Genomic DNA, 27278 nt, shown 5'->3' on the forward strand with positions numbered 1-27278 from the left:
ATTAGGTGGAGGGGCGGGGCTTGATCATGTGACCATTTTATTTTCACTCCTCTGCCTCACAAAAGAAAGAAAGAAGAACAAGAAAGACAGCACATGAAAAACAGAACAAGAAAAAGAAACAAAGAAACAAAGAAACAAAGATAAACAAAGGAAGAACAAGAATCGTGAAATAAAATGGAAAGAAAATGGCTTTAATTGGGAAAATAGGATAGTATTTCTTTCTTTCTTTCTTTTTTTCTTTCTTTCTTTCAGGAAACCGTAAATCCACACACAGGTCGATTCATTTCTGTCTGATGATAAAAGTACTAATTTTGGAGTTTTCCCCAGTAAAGGAGTGAATACTTCTGCAATCACAATGTCTACACTAGTTATTTGTAAATAATTTTGTAAAATATATTCACATTCTCCTCAGATCAGTATTCTTTTGCGTGTGTGTGTGTGTGTGTGTGTGTGTGTGTGTGTGTGTGTGTGTGTACGTTCATGACATAAAATCCAAGCTGACGCAAAACTTCAGGGGGGTGAATACTTATGCAAGCTGCTGCATACAATCCAATTTTGCAGCGTTAGCAAAGAACAGCAGCTAGCAACAACTATTTATCCAGCGGATACACTGCAGCTGTAACATTCCTAACATTACGTTTAAGAAGTTAGCAGTTTTAAACTGTTGCAGTACTTCAGGAGTGAATATTCTCCACACACACACACACACACACACACACTCAGCAGCCAGGACAGTGCAGTAGGTAGTGAGCAGGGTGCGACTGGGACATACGGCTACGTGGTTTCGAGCCGATCTGCCATCTGGTGTTCTCATTGGCTCTGCTCTTAGCTTCCTACAGCCTTGTTTTTTTTAATTATTACTTTATCCTTTGCATTAAGCAGATAATTCTTCTCAGTGAGTCCACACACAACCTCACACTCCTTTCCTTCTTCCTTACAGTTTGGGCCACATGGTCTGAGTCACGCTGTAGTCATTAGCATTTAGCATTTAGCACAATACACAGGCCATGCGTGCAGTTTGAAAGCTCTGGCATGTGGCTTTTGTGAGGGAAATGTGCTGCTGAGTCATGAGTGGATCATACGGTGTATCAGTGTGTGAGAGTGAATAGAAAATGTCAGAGAGAAGAGAAAGAACAAGAGGAGATGGGTTCTCCAGCGGGGGAACGAGTGCCCAAGCTCTCCAGAGTGAATTTCATGTTTCATAACACTTCTGCTATTTGGATTTGTCTTCGATCGAGAGCATGGGGAAAGAAAGAACTGGATAGATGACCTATGAGAACCGGACACACTGCTAAACACCACAGCAGGGTTCGACACCTCAACTGAACCACACTACACAACCACTCAACAATATTTAGTGTACACGCTACCTTACGTACCAGATAATACCTAAAGAAATCTCGGTATTAAAGGACTAGCGTCGTTACGTAGCTTCGGTATGTGTTCTTGTCTTTTTATTGACGTTAATTGTTCATTATGAACTGAATTGCAACATTAACATTTTCTTTCAGTGAAGGATACAGCCCTAGCCTAAACTGTTATTAATCATCGTTGTCATGGTTACAGTAAAGTGAAGTAGAAGTGTCATTCAACTTTTGACACCATTTGGTATCTTTATATAAGAAACTAGATAAGGACAAGACTCACACGCCTGCCAGCCAGAAGCAAGTGTTTTACATGGTCATGGATAAAAGGGAATTATAACTAGAGCTAAATTACTGTTCAGGTTAAAAGCGTAGTTCACTGTAATCCATCAGAAAAGACAAGAAATCAGCGCACAAATGATCAGGAGTGAAAAAAGTACAGAAAATTATTGTTGTGAAAATTAAGGTTTGTGAGGTTTTGTGTCAAAATCTTGCTCTAGTAGTGAAGTGATTAACGTAGCTAAGTAAACTGGGACATTTTTTCTTTAACATTCATAATAAAAGGTACGATGGTTAAGGTCAGGTTTATGGGCAGGGTTACAGGTGGGGTTATGGGCGGGGTTACAGGTGGGGTTATGGGCGGGGTTACAGGTGGGGTTATGGGTGGGGTTACAGGTGGGGTTATGAGCGGAATTACAGGTGGGGTTATGGGCGGGATTACAGGTGGGTTTATGGGCGGGGTTATGGGCGGGGTTAAAGGGGGCGTTACGAGCGGGATTACAGGTGGGGTTACGGGCGGGGTTTAAAGGTGGGGTTATGGGCGGGGTTACAGCTGGGGATATGAGCAGGATTACAGGTGGGGTTATGGGCGGGGTTACAGGTGGGGATATGAGCAGGATTACAGGTGGCGTTATGGGCGGGGTTACAGGTGGGGTTATGGGCAGGGTTACAGGTGGGGTTATGGGAGGGGTTACAGGTGGGGTTATGGGCGGGGTTACAGGTGGGATATGAGCAGGATTACAGGTGGGGTTATGGGAGGGGTTACAGGTGGGGTTATGGGCGGGGTTACAGGTGGGGATATGAGCAGGATTACAGGTGGGGTTATGGGCAGGGTTACAGGTGGGGTTATGGGCGGGGTTACAGGTGGGGATATGGGCAGGATTACAGGTGGCGTTATGGGCGGGGTTACAGGTGGGGTTATGGGCAGGGTTACAGGTGGGGTTATGGGAGGGGTTACAGGTGGGGTTATGGGCGGGGTTACAGGTGGGGATATGAGCAGGATTACAGGTGGCGTTATGGGCGGGGTTACAGGTGGGGTTATGGGCAGGGTTACAGGTGGGGTTATGGGCGGGGTTACAGGTGGGGATATGAGCAGGATTACAGGTGGGGTTATGGGCAGGGTTACAGGTGGGATATGAGCAGGATTACAGGTGGGGTTATGGGCGGGGTTACAGGTGGGGTTATGGGTGGGGTTACAGGTGGGGTTATGGGCGGGGTTACAGGTGGGGTTATGGGTGGGGTTACAGGTGGGGTTATGAGCGGAATTACAGGTGGGGTTATGGGCGGGATTACAGGTGGGTTTATGGGCGGGGTTATGGGCGGGGTTAAAGGGGGCGTTACGAGCGGGATTACAGGTGGGGTTACGGGCGGGGTTTAAAGGTGGGGTTATGGGCGGGGTTACAGGTGGGGATATGAGCAGGATTACAGGTGGGGTTATGGGAGGGGTTACAGGTGGGGTTATGGGCGGGGTTACAGGTGGGGTTATGGGCGGGGTTACAGGTGGGGTTAGTGTTCATACCTTTTCGTACAGCTTCATTCATATGAAATTGAATAAAATTACTAACTAAATGTACATCACTCTGTCAGGCAGCAGATAAGGACACAAATGCAGGTGAACGATAGCTTTATTAGCAAAACTTGCAGAGAAATCCAAGTCATGAGACAAAATCATAAGAAACAGGTAAAGGTCAGGTGATGAACAATCATGCACCAGGAGAGACAATAGCAGGAATGTGAAAACCAGAAGAGGATGAACATAACAGATAGACTGTGAAAGGAATTGGTCATGTGGTCGTGATGAGAGTCGCTATAAGCTGTGGTGGAATTGAGTCCAGGTGTGACAGATCAGTAATCAGGTGAGTGTGAGCGTGACAGTGAGTGTGTGAGTTGGGAGGTGGAGTCCGTGGCAGCCATGTTTGTAGGCTGTGTTGTGTTCTGGGTGTTGTAGTTAGACGATGTTCCTGACGTTGACATGACACACTTTACAAAGTCACTAATGCTATATTCACATCACATGAACGTAAATACAACTGCACAGATGTAATTCACATCAGCCTCCTAGTGTGAATTTGGGGAGATTTCAGACATCTCCGTGAACCAACCAATAACAGCAGTTTCAAAATGGCTGCCAACACATTACTCAATCGTAGCACTGCTTCAGTTCTGCTAACGATCAGATAGAAGTGCGTTTAACCACAACACGATTTTTACCTCGCAAAACCAAAATGTCAGTGTCAAGGCAGAAACGCTTTCTAGTTGGAATAATGGGAAATTTTCATCATCCCAAATTCTCCCACAGGACATGAGCGAGGGATAAGGCTGGAGATTAATTAAGCTAACGAGTCCCAGGTGGAATAATAATCAGGAGATGATGACTGAAGCTGGGTGCAGCAAATATTAGCACTTTTCTGTTCGGAAATAACCTCAATGTCTCGACGTGTCGTGTAATAAAAGAGATTTTTACTGTATGGTAATTAATCTACTTCCTTTACACAAAGATAAAAATACATCAGGCCAAATAATAGGATGTGTAACAATTTATTTCTTATAATTTTTTAAAATAATTAAAAAATTCTTTCAATTTCAAATTCGAAGTTAAATAGAAGAGTTTAATTTAAGACTAAAAAGGAAACAGCATTTCTGAAACATAGAGCTACATTTCACTGAAATAAGAGGTCATTAAAATTCAGTGGTCTGACCCAGGGGACATGGAGAGGACATGTTGAAATCGTTACTGAAACACAGCCTTGGATTTATTCCTCAGAAATACAGACTGCAGACTCAAGCCTTGTGATTTTATGTGTGCGCTGTGGGTTTTGAGCTCCCGCTCTGTGCTTTTATTCCTAAACTGAGAGGCACCTGAGTGAAATCACAGTAATGTCTTTATTTCATTTGTGCTGTTTGTTTTCGTAGCCTGCCGTGAATTTTATGCTCCGCTGATGGTTGAGTCGAGTTACGATTCATTAGAAGGAGATGGAGTCTTGTAGAAAACGCTGGCCTGACTGACGTGGGGTGCTCGATTCTCTCTTATTAATTTAATCGTCTGGTAGGTGGTCAGCGGCGTATGATAAATCAGCCTAAATGAGGCCAAAGTGTGTTTCTGTTCATGGTTCGAGACTCAGAATGAATTGAACGAGGAAGGGAAATAATGAGGAGCGACACCGGGAGGTAAACAAAGTGCAGAGGAAATTCACGTTAAAGACACAATAACTACTGTAGAATAAAACAACACTATACTGTATATTTACTAGAGCGGATCCAGTGTATTACATCACAGTGCTGTTGAATTCTGCACTCTGATTGGTCAGAGGGTGTTGATATGCTGACGAGATGTTTATTTAACGGTTATGGAAGGAGTCTCCAGTGTCAGCGCTTCGAGTTTACGCTTCTTTGCGGTTTCTCGGTAACATGCGTAACAAGCTGTGGTTTTTTTTCCTCTTAACTTCAAGAGAGAGAGAAAGGAGAGGCTGGTGAGGGAACGAGTGTTTATAGCTGCTATAACGTAAGTGACAATAGAAACTTAGTAAATACATATAAAGCTCATGTATTGTATATATATACTAATATATATTATGTACAGTGAGAGTAAAAAGTATTTGATCCCTTGCTGATTTTGTTGGTTTGCCCACTAATAAAGAGATGATCATTCTATACTTTTAATGGTAGATGTATTCTAACATGGAGAGACAGAATATCAAAAAGAAAATCCAGAAAATAACTTTAAAGAATATATTTTAACTGATTTGTATTTCTTTGAGGGAAATAAGTATTTGATCCCTCTAGCCAAAAGCATTTAATACTTGGTGGCACAGCCTTTGTTTGCAAGCACAGCGGACAGACGTTTGTTGTAGTTAACCACAAGGTTAGCACACATATCAGGGGGAATTTTGGCCCACTCTTCTTTGCAGATCCTCTCTAAATCATTAAGGTTGGTGGGCTGTCGCTTGGCAACTCGGACCTTCAGCTCCCTCCATAGATTTTGGATTGGATTGAGGTCCGGAGACTGGCTGGGCCACTCCATGACCTTAATGTGGTTCTTCTTGAGCCACTCCTTTGTTGCCTTTGCTGTATGCTTCGGGTCGTTGTCATGTTGGAAGACCCAACCACGGCCCATTTTCAACTTCCTGGCAGAGGGGAGGAGGTTGTCCCTCAGGACTGCACGGTACATGGCTCCATCCATCTTCCCACTGATGCGGTGAAGTAGCCCTGTGCCCTTGGCAGAGAAACACCCCCAAAACATAATGCTTCCACCTCCATGCTTGACGGTGGGCACAGTGTTCCTGGGGTCATAGGCAGCATTTTTCTTCCTCCACACATGACGAGTAGAGTTTAGGCCAAATAGTTCAATTTTGGTCTCGTCTGACCACAGAACCTTCTCCCAATCACTTTGTACATCTTTGAGGTGATCATTGGCATACTTTAGGCGGGCCTCCACATGTGCCTTCTTAAGCAGGGGTACCTTTCGGGCACTGCAGGATTTTAATCCATTGCGGCGCAAAGTGTTGCCAATTGTTTTCCTGGTGACTGTGGTCCCAGCTGCCTTGAGGTCATTCACTAACTCCCGCTGTGTGGTTGCAGGCCGATTTCTCACAGTTCTCATGATCATTGCCACCCCACGAGGTGAAATCTTCTGTGGAGCACCAGACCGAGGTCTACTGATGGTCATGTTATACTTCTTAAATTTTCTCACAATTGCACCAATGGTTGTTACTTTAATACCCAGCATCTTGCTAATGTTTTTGTAGCTCATTCCAGATTTGTGCAGGTCAACAATCCTGTCTCTGAGGTCCTGAGAGAGTTCTTTGGTCTTACCCATGTTGGAGAGTTTGGAATCTGTCTGATTGTCTGATTCTGTGAACAGGTGTCTTTCATACAGGTGATTAGTTAGAACAGGTGTCTTCAATTCAGGTAACAAGTTGATTGGGAGTGTCTAACTGGTCTGTGAAAGCCAGAACTCCTAATGCATACTAGGGGATCAAATACTTATTTCCCTCAAAGAAATACAAATCAGTTAAAATATATTCTTTAAAGTTATTTTCTGGATTTTCTTTTTGATATTCTGTCTCTCCATGTTAGAATACATCTACCATTAAAAGTATAGAATGATCATCTCTTTATTAGTGGGCAAACCAACAAAATCAGCAAGGGATCAAATACTTTTTACTCTCACTGTATATATAATATATACATTAATTGTGTGTGTGTGTGTGTGTGTGTGTGTATATATATATATATATATATATATATATATATATATATATATATATACATATATATATATATATATATACATAAATATATAGTGTCACTTGTGGGCGTGGCCTGCTCAGTGTTCAGTATGCTCAGTAGTATATAGTATATTTATATCTTCTATATCTCAGATTAGATTAGAGACACCAACAATCTCTGCTACTTCCTTCCAAGCTTTATTTTTCTCCATAATGTCGCTGTATGTGTTTAATAAGAGGTCATATATGACCATGTTTGTAAGATTTTTTATCCGTTTTTGTGCATCAAACAGTAAATGAGAACTAAATGCAAGCAGGAGCTAAAGTTGTGAGTGAGGAACTGAAGAAACGTTGGACCACATGTGCCATATGATTGGTCAGAGGAATCATTGGAGCCAGTCGTCTGGATTTGGAGCTTTATGGTGTTATACCTGATTTGAATAGAATTGAGAAAATCTTTAATTGAAATGTCGCTGTCACTGAAATCACTGCTCCATGTGGCATGTATGAAGAAAACGAATGATGGCTTTCTCGCTTGCTAAGGCTCGTGTACGGTTAGAGAGATAGTAGAACTTGAACGATCCTGAGAGAAAGTGCAAGGTTAAATTAATCTGCAATATGTTATGTACAGTACAGTAATAACATCCTAATGAATATTCAGTGCTGCATTAATGCATTGCCATATTCCAAAAATCTGAATCTATCATAACGTCCTAATTCTTCTCGACATATTCATTTATTCCTGACTCAAATCACCTTGAAAATGAATATCTGAGACAGTAATAAACATTCTTTCTTTCTGTGCTTCTGATGTCATCTCCATTCTTTTCCCAAACTCTCCTGTGCTATATACAGTAGGTACCTTATGTTTTTTCAATATTAAGCCGTGTATAATTAACTCTTACTGTTAACCTCTCAGGAGCACAAACCCATTTCTGTCTCTCCATTAAATTGAATGGACTTTTCTCTGTCTGGTTGGACATTCAGTTCGAGGAATTTAATTTAATTTCCCATTTAAAAAAGCTGGTATTTAGTGCTGTGTTAATTAATGAAGAATATATTGGCTCACTTTACACTCGTGCCTCCGGGCCACATTCTGCCTGTTATTCAAAACATCTCTAATTGAAATCTGGGATTAGGGCGACATTTTCTGCGCTGTTCGGGGAGTTGGACGAACTTTCCTGATGAATATCAGGATACAGATTCTGCTGGATCATACTGTATTTGTATTATCAATATTCTCATTCACAGATCATATGATGTGAATCTCAATAAATCATTAATTAATATAGAATATTCAATATGATACAATGAGACTGACAGGACACACACAGAGGCCACGCCTCCTTCACTGAGACTGACAGGACACAAACACAGAGGCCACGCCTCCTTCACTGAGACTGACAGGACACACAGAGGCCACGCCTCCTTCACTGAGACTGACAGGACACACAGAGGCCACGCCTCCTTCACTAAGACTGACAGGACACACACAGAGACCACGCCTCCTTCACTAAGACTGACAGGACACAAACACAGAGGCCACGCCTCCTTCACTGAGACTGACAGGACACACAGAGGCCACGCCTCCTTCACTAAGACTGACAGGACACACACAGAGACCACGCCTCCTTCACTAAGACTGACAGGACACATAATCAGAGGCCACGCCTCCTTCACTGAGACTGACAGGACACAAACACAGAGGCCACGCCTCCTTCACTGAGACTGACAGGACACACAGAGGCCACGCCTCCTTCACTAAGACTGACAGGACACACACAGAGACCACGCCTCCTTCACTAAGACTGACAGGACACACACAGAGGCCATGCCTCCTTCACTGAGACTGACAGGACACGCACAGAGGCCACGCCTCCTTCACTGAGATTGACAGGACACACACAGAGGCCACACCTCCATCAATGAGACTTACAGGACACAAAAATAAAAATAAAGACTGTATTAGTTTTATTGTAATGTCTTTCTCTTTCTCTCTCACAGTTTGCCCATTGATTACGAAGTAAGAACCAAAGTGGAGGAAAAGCATTAAATTCTGTAAGTACCTTTTATTTCCAAACTTATAAAATGGTGGATATTTTTCCAAAATGGCGGACAGAGCTGTGTAAATTTCACAACTACATGATTTGATCGCGTGTGTTCTGTTCACTGCTGATGAAGCTAATGAAGCTAAATCACAGCTGATGAAGTTTTTCTACAATACTCTGCTAGAGAGTTAGCAAGCTAGCTTATCAGCATTGTGGCTAGTTAAAAAAAACAGTGGATTGTTTGATGTGTATCATTTGTTTAGTTGCAAGCAACAATATACCCACTGAAAAGAAGAAGAAGAAGAAGAAGAAGAAGAAGTATACACGTATACATTACAGCACAGTGAAATTCTGTTCTTTGCATATCCCAGCATATCAGCATTACTGAGAAGTCTAGCTTGCAAAGTCATCAAATCAGCTGTTTGACTAGCAACCAGGCTAATTAGCATGCTAGACAGTTATCATCTTGATGTCATGGTGGAATACTATACTCTTTCCCTTGAACAGCTTCTCAAATCTAATCTACGTGAAGCTAATTAGTGACTCCAGTGTACAGGAAGTGATGTCATACATGAGCAGAGAAGTGTGGAGTGTTTTCTGTCTCTCGCTGTTATGATAAATGGATCTTCAGTTATCTGTCACATCTGTCACATGTGATTTATGAACTCGGTGCATCCTCTCCTGCTCTGCTCCCTAAAAATAAAAAAAATCAAACCCGAGCCCCATCCCATTACCCGCTATATTAATCACTCACCGTGCGGTTAATTGCATTTTAATCCTTTCTCTCTTTTTTTTTTACTGTACAGCACCATGAAAAAAGCCAGCTCTGAATCTCTGGTGCTGTCTGTAATTCTGCCGCAAGTCTGCCAAAGCCGTGCTGTGGTGGCAGTGTATTATCACTGATTTCAGACCTGCAAATCCTCTTAGATTTCTCCAGCAGATAATCCAGAAAGTCTGCTGGCATAAACACAGCTGCGTCAAGCTCGTGTTTATGGGAGAGACACAAAAGGCCAATCCTGTTTAAAGCCAGAGCCATGGGGGATAGAGTGAAGAAGATACAGGTCAATCTAAAAGATGTAATCCTGACCTGCTAATTTAGTGATATTAACACTAATCCCTGAACTGACCACATAAACACAACCCAGAGGAACTGTTTTATTTACTGTCTATCCACTTATCTGGTTAGCTAGATAGCTAGAAAGATATTAAGGTAGGAATAAGGTAGCTCTAAGGTCTGGTATAGAGGTTTCTCCTGCTCTACCTCAGGAGTACCTCAGACACAAAATTGGGAAAAGTTTCAGAAGGAGAAGTCTGCCTTTCCTGGATGAGATATAAAAAGGTTGGTCATTCTGTAAAGAGACACCAATCTGTCTTGATTTTCTTAAACACTGAGACTGACCAATGTTACTACAAGCTTCAGCCCATTAGTTCCTGGTGCGCAGAACCTCCTATACCTACTGTAAATGGTGAGATAAAAAGATTCCTGGAACTACAGCACATAAACTAAAAAATATAGCTAGAAAACATGTTAAGGTGTCCAAGGCAGGAATAGTGTAGTTCAGATGTCGGATGTTAGGAATAGGCCCTTTCTCACCAACCTATAATGCTAGAGAACTTTACTGAAGGAGAATTCCCAGTTCCTGGATGAGTTCCTGTTCTGATATAAAAGGTAACAGTGTTGGTCATTCTGTAAATCATGACCAATCTCTATCTTTATTCGCACAGACTCAGACTGATCAATCAGGGCAGTGATTGACCCCATTCGTTCCTGGGTTGCAGAAACTTACCTACTCTATAGTACTATATAGATGAGGCAAAGAGGTTCCTGGAATTACAGGACAAGAACTATTAACAGCCTGGTTTCCTCCAGTGGAATGTTACAGAAGTTCCTTGTGTACTGAAAATGTTCCTGTCATGGAAACAAAGCTTTTGTGTAAGGTACTGAGTTTTTATTTTTTATTTTTTACTAAGGTTGTTTTTTTTTTTTTTTTTGGTGGAACATAATTGTATTGTATTAGGACTAAGCGTAAGTTGTAAGGGTAGGTTCTGTGTAGGGTATTAAGGTTTTTGCATATGGTATTGTATTTTGAACTAAGCGTATTTTGACATAAGGTGCTGGGTTTTAAGGGTAGAGATAGGTACAGGGGTAGGTTCTGTGTAGGATATTAGGACAAAGGATGGTGTAGGATATTAGGGGTAGGTGTAGGGTATTGTCTAGGGTATTAGGACAAAGAGATGCTATAGGGTATTAGGGGGTAGGTGTAGGGGTAGGGTATTGTCTAGGGTATTAGGACAAAGAGATGCTATAGGGTATTAGGGGTAGGTTCTGTGTAGGGTATTAGGACTAAGAGATGGTATAGGGTATTAGGGGTAGGTGTAAGGGTAGGTTCTGTGTAGGGTATTAGGACTAAGAGATGGTATAGGGTATTAGGGGTAGGTGTAAGGGTAGGTTCTGTGTAGGGTATTAGGACTAAGAGATGGTATAGGGTATTAGGGGTAGGTGTAGGAGTAGGTCTTTGTAGGGTATTAGTACTAAGAGATGGTATAGGGTATTAGGTGTAGGGGTAGGTTCTGTGTAGGGTATTAGGACTAAGAGATGGTGTAGGGTATTAGGGGTAGGTGTAGGGGTAGGTTCTGTGTAGGGTATTAGGACTAAGATATGGTATAGGGTATTAGGGGTAGGTGTAGGGGTAGGTTCTGTGTAGGGTATTAGGACTAAGAGATGGTGTAGGGTATTAGGGGTAGGTGTAGGGGTAGGTTCTGTGTAGGGGTAATAAGACTAAGAGATGGTATAGGGTATTAGGGGTAGGTGTAGGGGTAGGTTCTGTGTAGAGTATTAGGACTAAGAGATGGTGTAGGGTATTAGGGGTAGGTGTAGGGGTAGGTTCTGTGTAGAGTATTAGGACTAAGAGATGGTGTAGGGTATTAGGGGTAGGTGTAGGGGTAGGTTCTGTGTAGAGTATTAGGACTAAGAGATGGTGTAGGGAGTAGGGGATAGATTGAGTGTAGGCTATGAAAGTTAAAGGTAGGTGTAGGTTCTGTGTAGTGTCAAAGTGTACATTGTAGCAGGAGGTTGTGTGTAGGGTACTAGGGTTAGGGCAGGTGTAGGTTGTGTGTAGGGTACTGAGGTTGGAGGTAGCTTGTGTGTATTAAGGTTAGAGATGGTTGTATAGTTATACAGTATTACTGCAAGTTTGAAATTGTAGCCCCAGGGGATTGTGGGAAATAAGTTTGAGCATGAGCGATTGTCTCGACTTCCTGCTGCCTTCTGCATCACTCATTGTTCTTTATTAATTGCTTCCCTGCTGAATTAATAAAACACATTCACCCTCGTTCTAAAAGGAAGCCGTCATAAATTCACATGGAGGCGAGGTCACCTTGTGGTGGTCTCCCCGGCGACCGCTTTGATTGACAAGCCACTCAGCCAATTACTGCTAATCAGAGCTCCCGTCGGGAGAAACAGGCAGGCCTCGAGTAGCTCAGTGAAACGAGCAGGGATTGTTATGCAAAGCAGATCCTCAACAGCGAACAATCAGAGGAACAGAGATGAAATGAACTCCATCTGTGCTCGAACGCTTCCATGGACAATCTTCAGTTTTCCAAACAGATGAACCAAATTTAAACTCAGAATAGCTGCAAGCTGTGAAGGCTAATAATAACGGAAATGGAAATAGTGCATCAGGGGTATAGGGAGGCTCTTAGGGGGCTCATTGCAGGAATTAGCTTCATCTTCAGTGCTATACCAGGCTTTATATCTCCTCTCTTCAGAGTACATTAGAGGCACTCTGTAGGAGCTTTTAGGACCCTCTTTCATTCTCTCTATCGTATTAGCCTCACTAAACACACTTCCTCATTCTCATTCTCTGTGTAGATAAAGATGCATTTATTTATTTATTTTTTGCCATCTAAAGAGACAGGCCATGCTCAATGTTCCTCTTTTAATCCTGCACATTACACTATTTCATTTCCTCTCTAATTCTGTAATCATCACAGCCGCACAGCGCTAAAACACGACTCCATGTTACACTAGAACCAATTTCACATCCGACATGTGCCTCTCCGAATTTCCCGATTATTCTGTTAATAAGCCATCATGGACATCTCATGACACTGAAATGAATATCTAATGCATCCACTGGGGGGACATTATACGGAGATTAGTACTCGGATCCTGAGCATTTCCTCTTCGATGCTATTGTCAGAACAGGATGAGTTTATAAATAAATATTCCCACTTTAACGTTGAGCTACATATGTATAAAACCGTAAAATCTCTGTAATATGTTTGAACTTATGTAATAAACTATTTACATAATGGAAGACAGAAAAAAGAGCAGCCAGCAGTGACTCATCACTCATGCAAATCAAGACCGAGAGTCCAAATCCAGCCTATTAAAGAGTACATTAGGGAGTCCATTAGTAACAGAGCACAAACAAATACCAACAAAACCCAGGTATTGTGGTACATTTCTAAAACATTCTCCCTCACTCATGATGAGTCACTTCACTCCTAAGTTCATTTACTGAATATTATAAGGCCAAGGGACCCCATTAGAATGATGGGGTGTGATGAGGAACACTGGTGTTTGATGGAGACTTTTGGTATCTGATGGTGTTTGTAGGTGTTTAATAATATTTCAGGAAAGACTTCAGTGGTGGATGAGGTTTGCTGTTTAACAGCATTAGGAGAAGTGGGCATGGTATTGCATGGTATGTATTGCTGCTTTGCAGTATTTGAGAGGAAGTGGTGGTGGTGTTGGGTGATGTTTGTAATGCTTTAATAGAATTTGAGGAAAACTTTGGTGTTGGGTGGTGTTTGGTGTTTAATAGTTATTCAAGAAAATGTTAGGGTGGGGTGGTGTAACTTTGATGAAACCTGCTGGTGTTGGATGGTGTTTGCTGTTTACTAGCATTTAAAGAATGTATTAATGTTCAGTGGTGTTTGTTGGTGTTTAATGCCATTTTAGTTAAAACTACTGGGTTTGGGTGGTGGTTGATATTGGATGGTGTATCTTAGTGTTTAATGGTATTTGATGGAAAATGGTTTGTTGGATGATGTTTCTTGCTGTTTAAAAGTATCTGAGGTAAGATATTGGTGTTGGATGGTGTTTGTTGTTGTTAATATTTTAGAAAAATGGTGTGGAATGGTGTTTGTTGGTGAACATTTGCATTTGGTTGTAAATAACAGCGTTTGAAGAGGAATAGTGAAGGAAAAACGTGGTACTTGATGGTACATTTTGGCTGAAAATTGGTGCTGTATGGGTAACATTGGTATTTGTTGGTGGTGTTTATTTGGGTTTTTTTGGAGTTTGATGTTTGTGCTTAACAGAGATTTCATTGGGATGTCGTTTCTGTTTTTTGAGAATGTTTTGGGGGTTCGACTTGTTGGGTTTTAATGGAGAACACTGGTGTTTGTTGGTGTTTGATGGAGATTTGATGGAGAACACTGTTGATGGTTTTTGATGGAGAATTGATGGAGAGTGTTGGTGTTTATTGTTTATATTTGATGTTTGTTAGAGAATGTTGGTGTTTATTGGATTTTTATGGAAAATGCTGGTGTTTCGAGTTTGTTGTTTGATGAAGAATGTTGGTGCTTCTTGGGCTGTGATGGAGAAAATTTGTTTGATGGTGAATGTTGGGGTTTGATGGAGAATGATGATTTGTTTAATGTTTTTGTTGGCTCTTATGGGAGAATGTTGATGTTTTATGGTAAATGAAATCACTAGTGGTAATTGTTGATGTCCGATGTAGATTTGGCCAGTGTATATTGTTTTTTCGAAAGGATATGCTAATCTCATTATTAACATACAGCAGATCTATTATATTTATTTTACTCATTATTGTGGTTTAGCCAGATGGTGTTCTTCACATTACGTATTATTTATGAGTAATACTTGCTATGAAGAATAAGTATGATGTATTTATTAATGTCGGGGTAGTAGCAGTATGAGTTTTATAGTAAAAGATTTAGTTGTTTATTTTTCCATCTGGCAAATGTGTACCCTCAGTTTAAAAACTGATAATGGCTTTTCTGGTACTCAAGCTAAAAGAGTTGGTGTCAAACAGATAATTTAAAGTTGTGAGCAAATCAATCAGGAAGTGAGTGCTTCAGTTAATATAGCTACTCCATCAGAGTTTCATCAGCTCGGTGCACCGAGGTAAACCCGACAGCTCACTGTACACAGTAATTGTGTTCATCTCCTGCAGGCCATGAGGTGACAGGAAGACGTTTGGAGATGCAGTGAGCTGTACAGCGAGTGTGTTTGCTGTGTGTCATCGCTGTATCATGATCTTTATCCACACAGAAACTCCAGCTCTGCAGGGAGGATTTACACTGCAAATAAAAATACAAATACAGTCCCCTCTGAAAGTATTGGAACAGCAAGGCCAATTCCCTTGTTTTTGCTATACATTGAAGATATTTGAGTTTGAGCTCAAAAGATGAATATGAGACGATAGATCAGAATTTCAGCTTTAATTTCCTGATATTTACATCTAGATATGTTAAACAACTTAGAATATGGCACCTTTATTTTACAGACCATCCAATTTTTAAGTGAGCAATAGTATAGAAACAGATAGTCTTAAAGTAAATTAAAGTAAATAACACTCAATATTTGGTTGCATATCCCTCATCTTTTGATCTCAAACCCAAATGTCCTCACTGTTTAGCAAAAACAAAAGGTCTTGCTGTTCCAATACTTTTGTAGGGGACTGTATTTCAATACATCAATAATTTAATTTGTTAAAATATTACAAGTAATATCAGAAAAACAAGCCTCTCCATGCAGGTGTTTGGCAAGCAACCAAAAATTGTTCAGGAAAATACAAAAGGTGACCAGAACCAAAGTGCATCTTTTGCTACACACATAAATAAGGCTTATTTTGATTTTTTTTAACCAAATTCTGAAATTCTTTTGTGCATCAGAAATGAACAAAAACATCAGACAAAGAGCAGATATCCACTAAAATGTCATCAGGTATGAGTTTTCTGAGTCACCTCCCCAAAGCTGATCTTCTTAAAAGAGCTTTCAGACCTCGCACATTCTCCAAAAGGCCCTGAAGAGGCAGCCGAGGATGAGTCACGATGCAAGGCCATTTTATCTTTTAGCAGTGGGCAGAGGCCGCTCCACGCTCCACGCTAGCATGCTCATGATGAATGCCAAGCAGCCTCAGGGGCTTTTTGATAACAGATGCTAGCATTGATCTCAGGAGCTGTCCATCATACAAATACCCAAGGCTGTAGAGTACTGTCCATCAGCGAGACGAGCTAGAGGAGAAACTGATCAAACCTTACAATCAACACCTGCTGAAAAAGTGCCTTCTAAAACCTCAAAGCCAGCAACAAAACACGCGCTCACTTCAAATCCATTAGCACAAAGAGCACTCAGTAACCCCAAAACGCATTACAGAGTAAACCAGCACTCCGATAAACCGCACAGTTAATGTAGCAAACCAGCAAATAGCACTCAATTCTCAAGCTAAACTAGCATGCATTTAAATCACAAGCTAAACTAGCATGCACCTAAATCACAAGCTAAACTAGCATGCACCTAAATCACAAGCTAAACTAGCATGCACCTAAATCACAAGCTAAACTAGCATGCACCTAAATCACAAGCTAAACTAGCATGCACCTAAATCACAAGCTAAACTAGCATGCACCTAAATCACAAGCTAAACTAGCATGCACTCAATTGCCAAACAGAAATCTAAAGTAGCACTAGCATGCACTTGCTGTCACATTTTGCATCTCAGCAGGGAAACAAGATGGTCTGAAAGAAGCAGAAGAGCAGAGTTAGCGACACCCCCCGCTTTGCTAGCGAGCTGACCTTAATCGCTTTTTACACACTGCAGCGTAGCGGAAACTCTTTCTGTCAACTGCATTAGCAGGATAAAAGCGAGAGCCCTCTTCAGCCTGTTCCTTGATGTGTGCAAAATATCTGTGGCAGGTTGACTGAACTGCATACAAACAAATACCAACAAACCCCAGGTATTGAATTCCTAGAATGTGTTTCTTCATTCACAATGAGTCATGTGTCATTTACTGAACACTCTAAAGACAAAGAACAATGTTAGGGTGATGGAGTGTGACAGTGAAGATTGGTGTTCGATGGTGGTGGATGGTGTTTGTTGATGTTAATGGTATTGATAATGTTAATAGTATTAGAGTTAGTAGTATTGGAGGAAAACTTGATTTCCTCCAACAAACAACAGAAGACTGTTGGTGTTGAATGGTGTTAGCAGCATTAATGAAGTAAACCGTATTTGAGAAAAACTGTTGGTGTTGAATGGTGTTTCTTGGTGTTGAATGGTGTTTGTTGGTTTAAAGGCATTTAGGAAAGACTGTTGGTGTTGAATGGTGTTTGTTGGTGTTTGGTGTTTGTTGGTTTAAAGGCATTTAGGGAAGACTGTTGGTGTTGAATGGTGTTTGTTGGTTTAAAGGCATTTAGGGAAGACTGTTGGTGTTGAATGGTGTTTGTTGGTTTAAAGGCATTTAGGGAAGACTGTTGGTGTTGAATGGTGTTTGTTGGTTTAAAGGCATTTAGGGAAGACTGTTGGTGTTGAATGGTGGTTGTTGGTGTTTGGTGTTTGTTGTGCTTAATATAAAATAAAATAGAATATGTTGGTGTTGAATGGTGGTTGTTGGTGTTTGGTGTTTGTTGTGCTTAATATAAAATAAAATAGAATATGTTGGTGTTGAATGGTGGTTGTTTGTGTTTGGTGTTTGTTGTGCTTAATATAAAATAAAATAGAATATGTTGGGGTTGAATGGCGTTTGTTGGTTTAAAGGCATTTAGGGAAGACTGTTGGTGTTGAATGGTGGTTGTTTGTGTTTGGTGTTTGTTGTGCTTAATATAAAATAAAATAGAGTATGTTGGTGTTGAATGGTGTTTGTTGGTTTAAAGGCATTTAGGGAAGACTGTTGGTGTTGAATGGTGGTTGTTGGTTTAAAGGCATTTAGGAAAGACTTGGTGTTGAATGGTGTTTGTTGGTGTTTGTTGGTTTAAAGGCATTTAGGAAAGACTTGGTGTTGAATGGTGTTTGTTGGTGTTTGTTGGTTTAAAGGCATTTAGGGAAGACTGTTGGTGTTGAATGGTGTTTGTTGGTTTAAAGGCATTTAGGGAAGACTGTTGGTGTTGAATGGTGTTTGTTGGTTTAAAGGCATTTAGGGAAGACTGTTGGTGTTGAATGGTGGTTGTTTGTGTTTGGTGTTTGTTGTGCTTAATATAAAATAAAATAGAATATGTTGGGGTTGAATGGCGTTTGTTGGTTAATTGTATTTGATGAAAACTGTTGCTGTTGGATGGTGTTTGATGGTGTTTGGAAATGTTTAATGGAATATGTTGGCATTTGATAAAGAATGTTTGTGTTTAATGGAGAATTTGTGCTTGATGCTAGTGTTAATGTAAAATGTTAGTGTTTGTTGGTTGAGAATATTGGTCTTTAGTGATTGGTGTTTGAGGATGTTGGTGTTTTGTGGAGAATGGTTGTTGTTAAGGAAGAATGTTGGTGTTGCAGTTGGTGTTTGATGGTATTTGATGGTGTTGGAGGCTATTGGGTCAGTCTATATTGGTATTAAGAGTGGATTTGCTAACACACTGCAAAAAAAAGTGAAAACATCTTGAAGGTTGAATGTTTGCAGGATTTAATTGGAATTATCACTGTAGCCAGCAGATGAACTGATTAGATTTTGGAATTGATCCAAACAGGGTCAAGGTCACAGCAAGGTTAAATCTCTGAAAGGACTAGAGCTGTCGGTGCTGGCCGTCGTTCATGTGGTGTTTGAATGCAGGATAAAAGCAAGAGCAGTCTTTAACCTGTCTTTTGATGTGTGCAAAATATCAGTGGCAGGTTTTCTTGCACAGAGTCCAGATGAGGCAGCGGTGAGTCATCCAACACGCTAGTCATGGCGCTTCACCGAGCAGCATGTTGCTAACACTAAGTAAAACTCAGCTAGTGTGAAATCACAGAGGAGAGACGGAAATAGCGTCTGCGCTTATACAGATTATGTCTGATTTGTGTGTTAGACGCTGTGCTCACTTCATTTTACTTACAAGAATCCATGTTTTTCTTCCATAAGGCAAGCGTTTGATGTTTGGATTGTCCTTCAAATCCCTTTTCCTCTCTCTTTAATATGCAGTGTTAGGAGATTAAATGTTTTTCTGCACCAATCTGACTCCCACAGAGGCTTTTTTTCTATTTTTTACAGTCTTTTTCACTGCTTTCCGGTGGAATGAGGAATGAGGCAAGCGTCTGAGCTCCTCTATTCATCCTCTCTGGAAAAAAATCAATAGAAATGATGAGGATGATAGCGAAGTCCTGAGTCAAAACAGCGCATTGAAAGCCTAAATGTCACCATGTGGAGAGGAAGAATTATTTGATGGCACTTAAAATTCGACTCATTCTCTCCGCTGCAAAAGTGGAGTCTATACTTTCAGCTGATAACAGCTTTGATAAAGTTGAAGGTGGCAGCCATGTTGTTCTCACATGAAGGAGGAGCGAACACAGCAAACATGAAAATAGGTCCAGAAGTCTATGATAGAGCTGTGTTGATTTACAAGCCAAGATCTGTTACAAATCGAAAAGGAAAACTGTTTAAAAAAAACAATATTTACATTGAAAATTCTGTGTCTGTGAGCAAAAGAGAAATAGTGAGAGAGACAGACAGAAAGAGAGATGGAGAGAGACAGGAATAAACAGACAGAGAGAAATAGAGAGAGAGACCCCCATAAAGCACCCTCAATCCTACGTATCGAGACGTGTATCGTATCGTACGCTGTGCATCCAGATGTGTATCATATCGTACGCTGTGTATCCAGATGTGTATCATATCGTATGCTGTGTATCGAGATGTGTATCATATCGTACGCTGTGTATCCAGATGTGTATCATATCGTACGCTGTGTATCCAGATGTGTATCATATCGTATGCTGTGTATCGAGATGTGTATCGTACACTGTGTATCCAGATGTGTATCGTATCGTACGCTGTGTATCCAGATGTGTATCATATTGTACACTGTGTATCCAGATGTGTATCATATCGTACACTGTGTATCGAGATGTGTATCATATCGTACACTGTGTATCCAGATGTGTATCATATCGTACACTGTGTATCCAGATGTGTATCGTTTCCTACACTGTGTATCGAGATGTGTATCGTATCGTACACTGTGTATCCAGATGTGTATCATATTGTACACTGTGTATCGAGAGGTGTATCGTATCGTACACTGTGTATCCAGATGTGTATCATATCGTACACTGTGTATCCAGATGTGTATCGTTTCCTACACTGTGTATCGAGATGTGCATCGTATCGTACACTGTGTATCCAGATGTGTATTGTATCATATGCTGTGTATCCAGATGTGCATCATATCGTACACTGTGTATCCAGATGTGCATCATATCGTACACTGTGTATCCAGATGTGCATCATATCGTACACTGTGTATCCAGATGTGTATCATATCGTACACTGTGTATCCAGATGTGTATCGTATCATACGCTATGTATCCAGATGTGTATCGTATCGTACACTGTGTATCCAGATGTGTATCGTATCGTACACTGTGTATCCAGATGTGTATTGTATAGTTTTAAAGAGGGAGATTCACACCCCTTGGGGCAAGTTTTAGCATGTTAAAGGAAAAATCTAAAAGGAAGTGAGAGATGAATCCAGTGCTCCTAATTCGTCTTGAAGGTACACGGTTTTCAGCGGAGGAAGGCGAGTTCCAGGAAGGAGAGTGCCGAGGTAATTACAGGCTCAGCTGGTGAGCACAGAGCTCAGCCCAGCTTGACCCAAAATGTTCAGTAAACCAGCATCCATTATTCATTTAAAAACACAGCATCTCTCGGCTCTATGGCAATCTGTCAACATGTCGCAGTCTATTTCCCATTAGCTTCCTGCCATGAAGTTATTGATTTTTGAGACCTCTCTGAAATGGTGTCTTTTATCTGCACTTCGTTTCCAATAACAAAAACATCCATCTTTGTTTAGCAGCAAAAATTACTACGCATTTGCAAGTTGCATTCAAAAACTTGCATTCCATATCATATACTTTACACCAGAGCGCTGCTGAGTTCTGCATTCTGATTGGTCAGAAGGTGCTGATGAATTCTCCAGAACAGCAGCTCTGACAGTAGTGCAGGTTTATATCAATGCACTCGTCCTAAAACTTTATCGTTTCTATAGCAACAGCTCATTCACAGGGACTCATACAGCAGAAGCTCCACTAATAATAAACAGATTAAACAGAAGCGTGTGATATGATTGATTTTTTTTTTTTTTTTTAAAGAGACTTAACATTTATGGAAGATTATGGAAATTGCTATGGTATAAAAGGAATAAAACACTTGGGGACATGCTGTTACAGGAAAACTCTTCTTCATCACACCACCCTGTCACTCAGAATTCCCAAAATTCATCAAGAAAACCTGTGTTTTGTTAATGCAATACAGTTCTCACTATCTGTGTATGAAAGGCTGGAAGCTAATGCAGGCTCAGGAATAATGGCTCCTGAAAGCTGGGTGTAAATAGCCACCATGGTTTCAGGTCAATAATTGGCAGGTAGGTGTTTCATACGGTTTTTTTCCCCTCTATAGGCAGTGGTTCTAACATCGCTAACCTCCTCTTTTAGCAGAAAGCAGGAATTTTGAAGTCTGCATGTTTTACAGTTGAGATTTCCTGGAAAGCTTTATTCCACTGTTGAGCTTTTTCAGCTGATGCCTTTCTTGCCAAATTCACTGATTTCTATATAACCAGTGGGTCAAGTGGCTTTTCAGTGGTGCAATAGCATCAACACATTTGATTAAGAGTTATTTAAGACTATTTAATTGTGGACAATTCTCTTTGAGGAATGTTCTTACAGCATGTGGTATTTTTTTGTATTTTCATTTTTATTCAACACAGCGTTCATGATGTTCTGTTAGCCAGACACCTCTGAACGAATCACAATTAGTACGGCAGATTTAAGGACCTGAGGACAGGATTGTCCTGTGTGATATTTCTCCTCTTTCACACTAATTAAATTATGCTTATCAGAGCTTTTCTTCAGTTTCTTGCAGCCAAGCCACCAGCTACAGCCAACCAGATGAATATTCTGAAGAATGTCCTGTGTAAAGAACTATGAAAATGACCACCAAAATGATATGCAGTAGCCGTTCTGACAACCCAGTCATCGCATGCAGAAGTTATAGGAGTAACAGCAATAATTCTGCAGCAACATGAACGATTTTGTGGGATTTCATAATTCATAATAATTAAAGCTCTGACTGCTGACCCCGCCCCTCATCCTAACCTTCTACAGCGTGTCCCAAAAGAAGAAGGTACTGAAATCGTTCTCATGGCTGGATCGGGAAGCTGTCGCAAGGTTGCGATGGACTTTAACAGGAAACATGGCGAGCACATCACACACGACACTGTCGCCAAACTTATTAAAAAAGACTGGAAGTGTTGAGGACCAGCTGAGAAGTGGACATCCACGAACGCTCGTGGACTTTTGGGACACCCTGCATATGCTTTCAGTGGTATGTGCAGTTGATTAGGTCTCCAAGCCACCAGGGGGACTATTCTTCTAACTAAATTTTCTAGTATCTACACGTTAGCTAACACAGACACGCAGCAGCTTTGCCCCCCCAAGTGCCTGGTGGTACCATAAAACCTCATAACTACATGCGGAAAAAACCTTACGAAACTGCCCGGGTCCAGACCTCGCTGTCCTCACAGCTCATTCTGAGTGAGATCTGGTCATTTTCAGTCACTTCTAACTTTCATGGCTAATTTCCCACCAAACGCTGCCCTTCTTCCTCTTTAATGAGTATCATTCATCCACACAATCTCCACCTGCAGATCTCTGATTTTTCTTTTTCCATCACGGCTTTCTGCAGATGAAGCCAAAACACCCAGATGCACAGGTAATGCAGCTCTGGCTTGTATCCAGCCGTCAAATGAACATCAGGAAAAGGTAATATGGAGCGTCTGTTGCTTGCGTTCAAACACAGGAAGACCGTCTGCTTCAGAGAAGCCTTTCAGGGACTCATCTCCTGGTTTTTTTTTTCTTCATTGTGTCAGGTGCTTTCCTGCTTTGAGTAATCAATACACACATAGCTGCAGAGTTATCCTTCAGCCAGTAAACACTTGAGATGGAAAATGAGATGTTTCCACTACAAAGACATTGTCCATGAACCATTAGACTAGATACAAAAAGCACACAATGGAAAACATGTGACATGCAATTTTACACAATTAGTCTTGATGCATTAGTGCATTTATTCTGCTTTAACCTACCTAATGACTGCACTAGTCCAAAAAAACCCACATCCCAAAACATGCTTATTTCTAATCCCATATACAGTCTCAGTTTAAGAGCTTTTAATGCGTCTGTAAAGGTTTTTCAGCTATTTGTTGAGCTATTTGTTATTTCAGCTGTATATTGACTGGAGTTGGTGTATAATCTTGTGCCATTTATTCCACAGCGTTCACCACTTTATGTGGTTAGTAATTTCATCTATAACGATGCAAGCCTATGATGTGGAAAGCCCTGTTGCTATTCTGCGCTTCTTCTTCGCAACCTATCATCTTTTGTGCCATTTTCACAGCTCTGTGTCTCTGAGAGGTGTTGCTGTATCAGATGCTAATCCTATACGTTACAGCAGCAGGAAGGGGTTTCTAATACCTGTTCAGCCATCACACCATAGCTTAAAGACTTTCTCAGAAAGTCAAGGTGTTGGGAGACTTTTTCCAGGATGATGCTGTTGTCAAACTTGCAGCTTTGTGTGTATTTACATTTACATTCACATTCCCAGATGATCTATATGCTAATGCACAGGCTGAGCCTAAAGATAGCTACACATTAAAGCACCGCCAGGAATATAGCTAGCCATCCATTCTGATTGAAGTGCATCATTAATATTCATGCAGGTGCTTATTGAAGATGCTGAGCTTGAAGACAGTTTAGAAGTCCAGGAGATGTTCATTCCACAGCCTGATGCATGATGGGTCAAGCTGAGCCGTTCTTGTAGCTTAGAGGGCTTGACGTATGTCATCTTCAAGCCCTTCAAGTCATCAGGTTATGGTCAGTGGATGGAGGTTGATCTGTTTTGGCTTTGTATGTGAGAATCAGGGTTTTAAAGCAACTAGACATTGATTACTGGCTGTTTAGCTGTAAAGACATGAGTAAAAATTGAGACAGTCATATGAAAAGATTAGACTAAGGTTGGGGTCAGGGGCGGGGTTAGCATTTGGGTTAGCAGGTTAGGGTAGAGATTAAAAGTGACATCACAGTACCTGCTTCTCATTTTCATAAAGTGTGTACATTAGGAACACTGTACCATTGTTTAATCTGTTCAATCTGAGCCTTCAGGAGTCAATCCCGACAACGGAGAAACACAATATTCTCATTTACACCGCTGTAAAATCCTGCAGCGTATCTCCTCTGGTCATAATGCTTCTTCTTCCGTAGTTATGGCATGGTTTTGTGGTGTAAAGAATGGCATTAACTCCAGATTTCCTCATCATGGTACACGGTGACATTACTAACATTGCCTGCATTAGATATTGGCTTTCTTCCACTCTGCAGTGTGTACAGATTAAATGTGTGTGTAGTACAGCGTACAGGATGCACAGACCATAGCATATTGAAAGTATGAGTAATGTTTGTGAGTAGGAACCACTAAGCAGCCACCCATGTTGCTTGTGTGAAACCTTTCCACTTTGACTGACAAGCTGAAGTTTAGTGTGTATCAGGATGAAACTGAGTTTCTGCTCCGTGTGTCCTTTGGGACAATGATTGAAAAATCTCAGTGGCTTAAAATGACAGTGAGAGCACATGGGCCTAATTAGTCAGCAGAAGCAGATAGCATCCGTCGTGACTGAAAGCCCACACAATAGCAACGACACACACAAAAAAATCCCTTCACACAAAGCACAGCATGGCCACGAGTCCTGAACGCTCTGGGGTTTAAACGCCTGTGGAGGTTATCAGAAAGCTCAGAAAGGCGTTTTTATGTGTGTTCCCCAGAGCTCTCAGGGTGTCTTGTCTATTCCATGACCTTGGAATGACCTGCTTGTGTCCTGTGGGATTTCGTGCCTAAGGAGCTGGACTGTCCTGATAAGGTCTCGCACCACCCCAAGCTCTGTCCATGAATAGTAAATCAAACCGACTGGACTGCAGTGAGATTTTGTTCAAATTGTCTCTGTTCTGTGGAACAGTGGATGAAACGTTTAGCCAGAGATGCCATTAGGTGAGTAGTTTATGCATAATCATGATGGCCCATTTTGCGTAGACGCATCTGGATATTTATTGAGTTGCTGGTTGTGTTATCTCGCAAATCGATTCCGCAATTGATCTACAGCGGATGCAAGCGACACTGTTTATCATTTCATTTGGAAAAACGTCATGAGATCACAACCCCAAGAAAAGGAGATGATCATGGACCATGAAAAGAAGGCGGAGCAGCACACACCGCTATTCATAGGTGACACAACTGCCTCAAATTCCTCGGCATCTACATCAGCAATTGAATTTAATTGTGTTACTATAACAATAGACATGGTCACAAATCAGCTTTACAGAAATCCAGATGTAGATTCAGATCCCTAATGAGCAAATCAGACAAACTCCCTGAGACGACATGAGGAGGAAACCTGGAGAGGAAGCAGACGAGAGAAATGATCTCACCTGCTCACTAAAGAAACGTGGCATTTCAGTCAGAACAAGACTGAATGCGTACAAATTAGTGATAGTTCTGGAGGGAATTAGCTTCTGTGTTTGGCTGAACCTGAAGAAATCAACATCACTTTGACGTAATAGCTAATCCTGCTAATAGCCATGGCTATGTTTATTATGGTTGTTGAGTGTTGTGCTTCACTGACGTGTAAATCTGGGCTGTAACGTGACCAATCCAGGTTATTCATTTCAGTAAATAGCCCGTCAAATCCCGTCCAAGAGGCTGTACTGCAGTAGTGTCGCATTTGTTAAAAAGTGTGGAGTTATTATTGTCCTTTAAAACCATCTATCGAGACCTGAAATGAAAATCCCAGTGGAGAAGCAAACACTCGTGACATTTCAGAAAAATCTATTCGCCCCTCTGGCCCAGACTGCAAACTCTCGATACGTCTTTGGATGAGCAAAACTGATCAGTGTGAGCTGGATCTCCAACTATTACACATTATTTCTACTAGAATTTCTACCATACACTATTTCGCAAGTGTTGCATAGTTTAATCATTTTGACTTAACAGGGAAAATAAGTAGTGTCAGAGCTGTTATAGAAAATGAACCAACACCTTCTGACCAATCACAATCCAGAACTCAGGAATTGCTATGTACAGGAGGAGCAGTGGGAATTCTGTAACTCTAGTATCTGATCTATTTATTGGGTGAGAACCAGCTCTCAATACTGGCATTAACGTGACTCTGCTAGAGCAGGTTTCACCGAGGTTGCTAAGGAACAAACCGGGCTCCTGGTATTATTTCTGAATTTCACATCCCGGCGTATGAACGTTCGGGAGAAAGTGCCAAAAAGGAGAGATGAAAGAATGTGAGCTTCTTCCTCTCAAGCCTTAACGCTGCTGATATGTTCCCGAGTTAGCGATGTTCTCTTCCATTCCCACGCCATCCCTGAGGACTTTACAGCACAAAAGCCCAATCTGTCATCTTCATCATCTCTATATAAACATTCCTAATGGAAGCGGAGGCCAGGAGTCGCTGCCTCATGCTCGGGCTCCATCTGATGGCAGGGATGGAAAATAAAATGTGACAGAAACGGACTCGGCTAGTTTGAATCCATCATTCTAATATGATGGCTTATGGGATTATGGCTGAAGAAAGCTGACACTGCATCTGTTCCTCTCTCTCTCTGTCTTTCTCTCTCCCTCTCTGGCTGTCACTTTCCCCAGAGTGAGAACGTAGCACATTGAAAATGTCAAATTCTGCTCAACGTTAGCATTTTAGCCGAGGGCGCATTAGCATGTCCAGGTCATTGCTGAGCACTGCATATCTTCATGCCTTTCTTCTCCCTAACACACAAGCGAACACTACTGTGAATTTAGCTGCACTTACAGTACATGCATGTAGCGTCAGCGTTAACATGGTTACCATAACAACGACAAGTGTAACGAATAGCTAATGTTAGCCTAGCCTGTTACAGGGTGTTCAATAGGCTGTACACTAAATAAGGGCGCTGAACTACTCTTTAGTTTTAACATAACAAGCTAACTAACTAGCACTGACTGTCACGTTAGCTGCATATGTTGGCTAAGCTGTGAAGTCATAGCTAGTTAATGATCTCTGGCAAAGAAAATCCGACTGTTAGCTTTCCATTTCCATTTATAAAGGACTCCTCGGG

General features: G+C 41.3%; 1 protein-coding gene across 4 annotated transcripts in view; it reads left to right on the plus strand.

The window, feature by feature from the left end:
* Positions 1 to 27278, plus strand: part of syt1a (synaptotagmin Ia) — a 232393-nt gene that overhangs the window by 72006 nt on the left and 133109 nt on the right. For all 4 annotated transcript variants that reach the window (XM_053241616.1, XM_034313332.2, XM_053241617.1 and 1 more), the window contains exon 2: positions 8876 to 8929. The gene's annotated coding sequence lies outside the window, so the exon portion shown is untranslated. The remainder of the gene's footprint in view (positions 1 to 8875; positions 8930 to 27278) is intronic.

This window comes from Pangasianodon hypophthalmus, chromosome 18 (genome assembly GCF_027358585.1).
Source record: "Pangasianodon hypophthalmus isolate fPanHyp1 chromosome 18, fPanHyp1.pri, whole genome shotgun sequence".
NCBI classification, from domain to species: Eukaryota; Metazoa; Chordata; class Actinopteri; order Siluriformes; family Pangasiidae; genus Pangasianodon; species Pangasianodon hypophthalmus.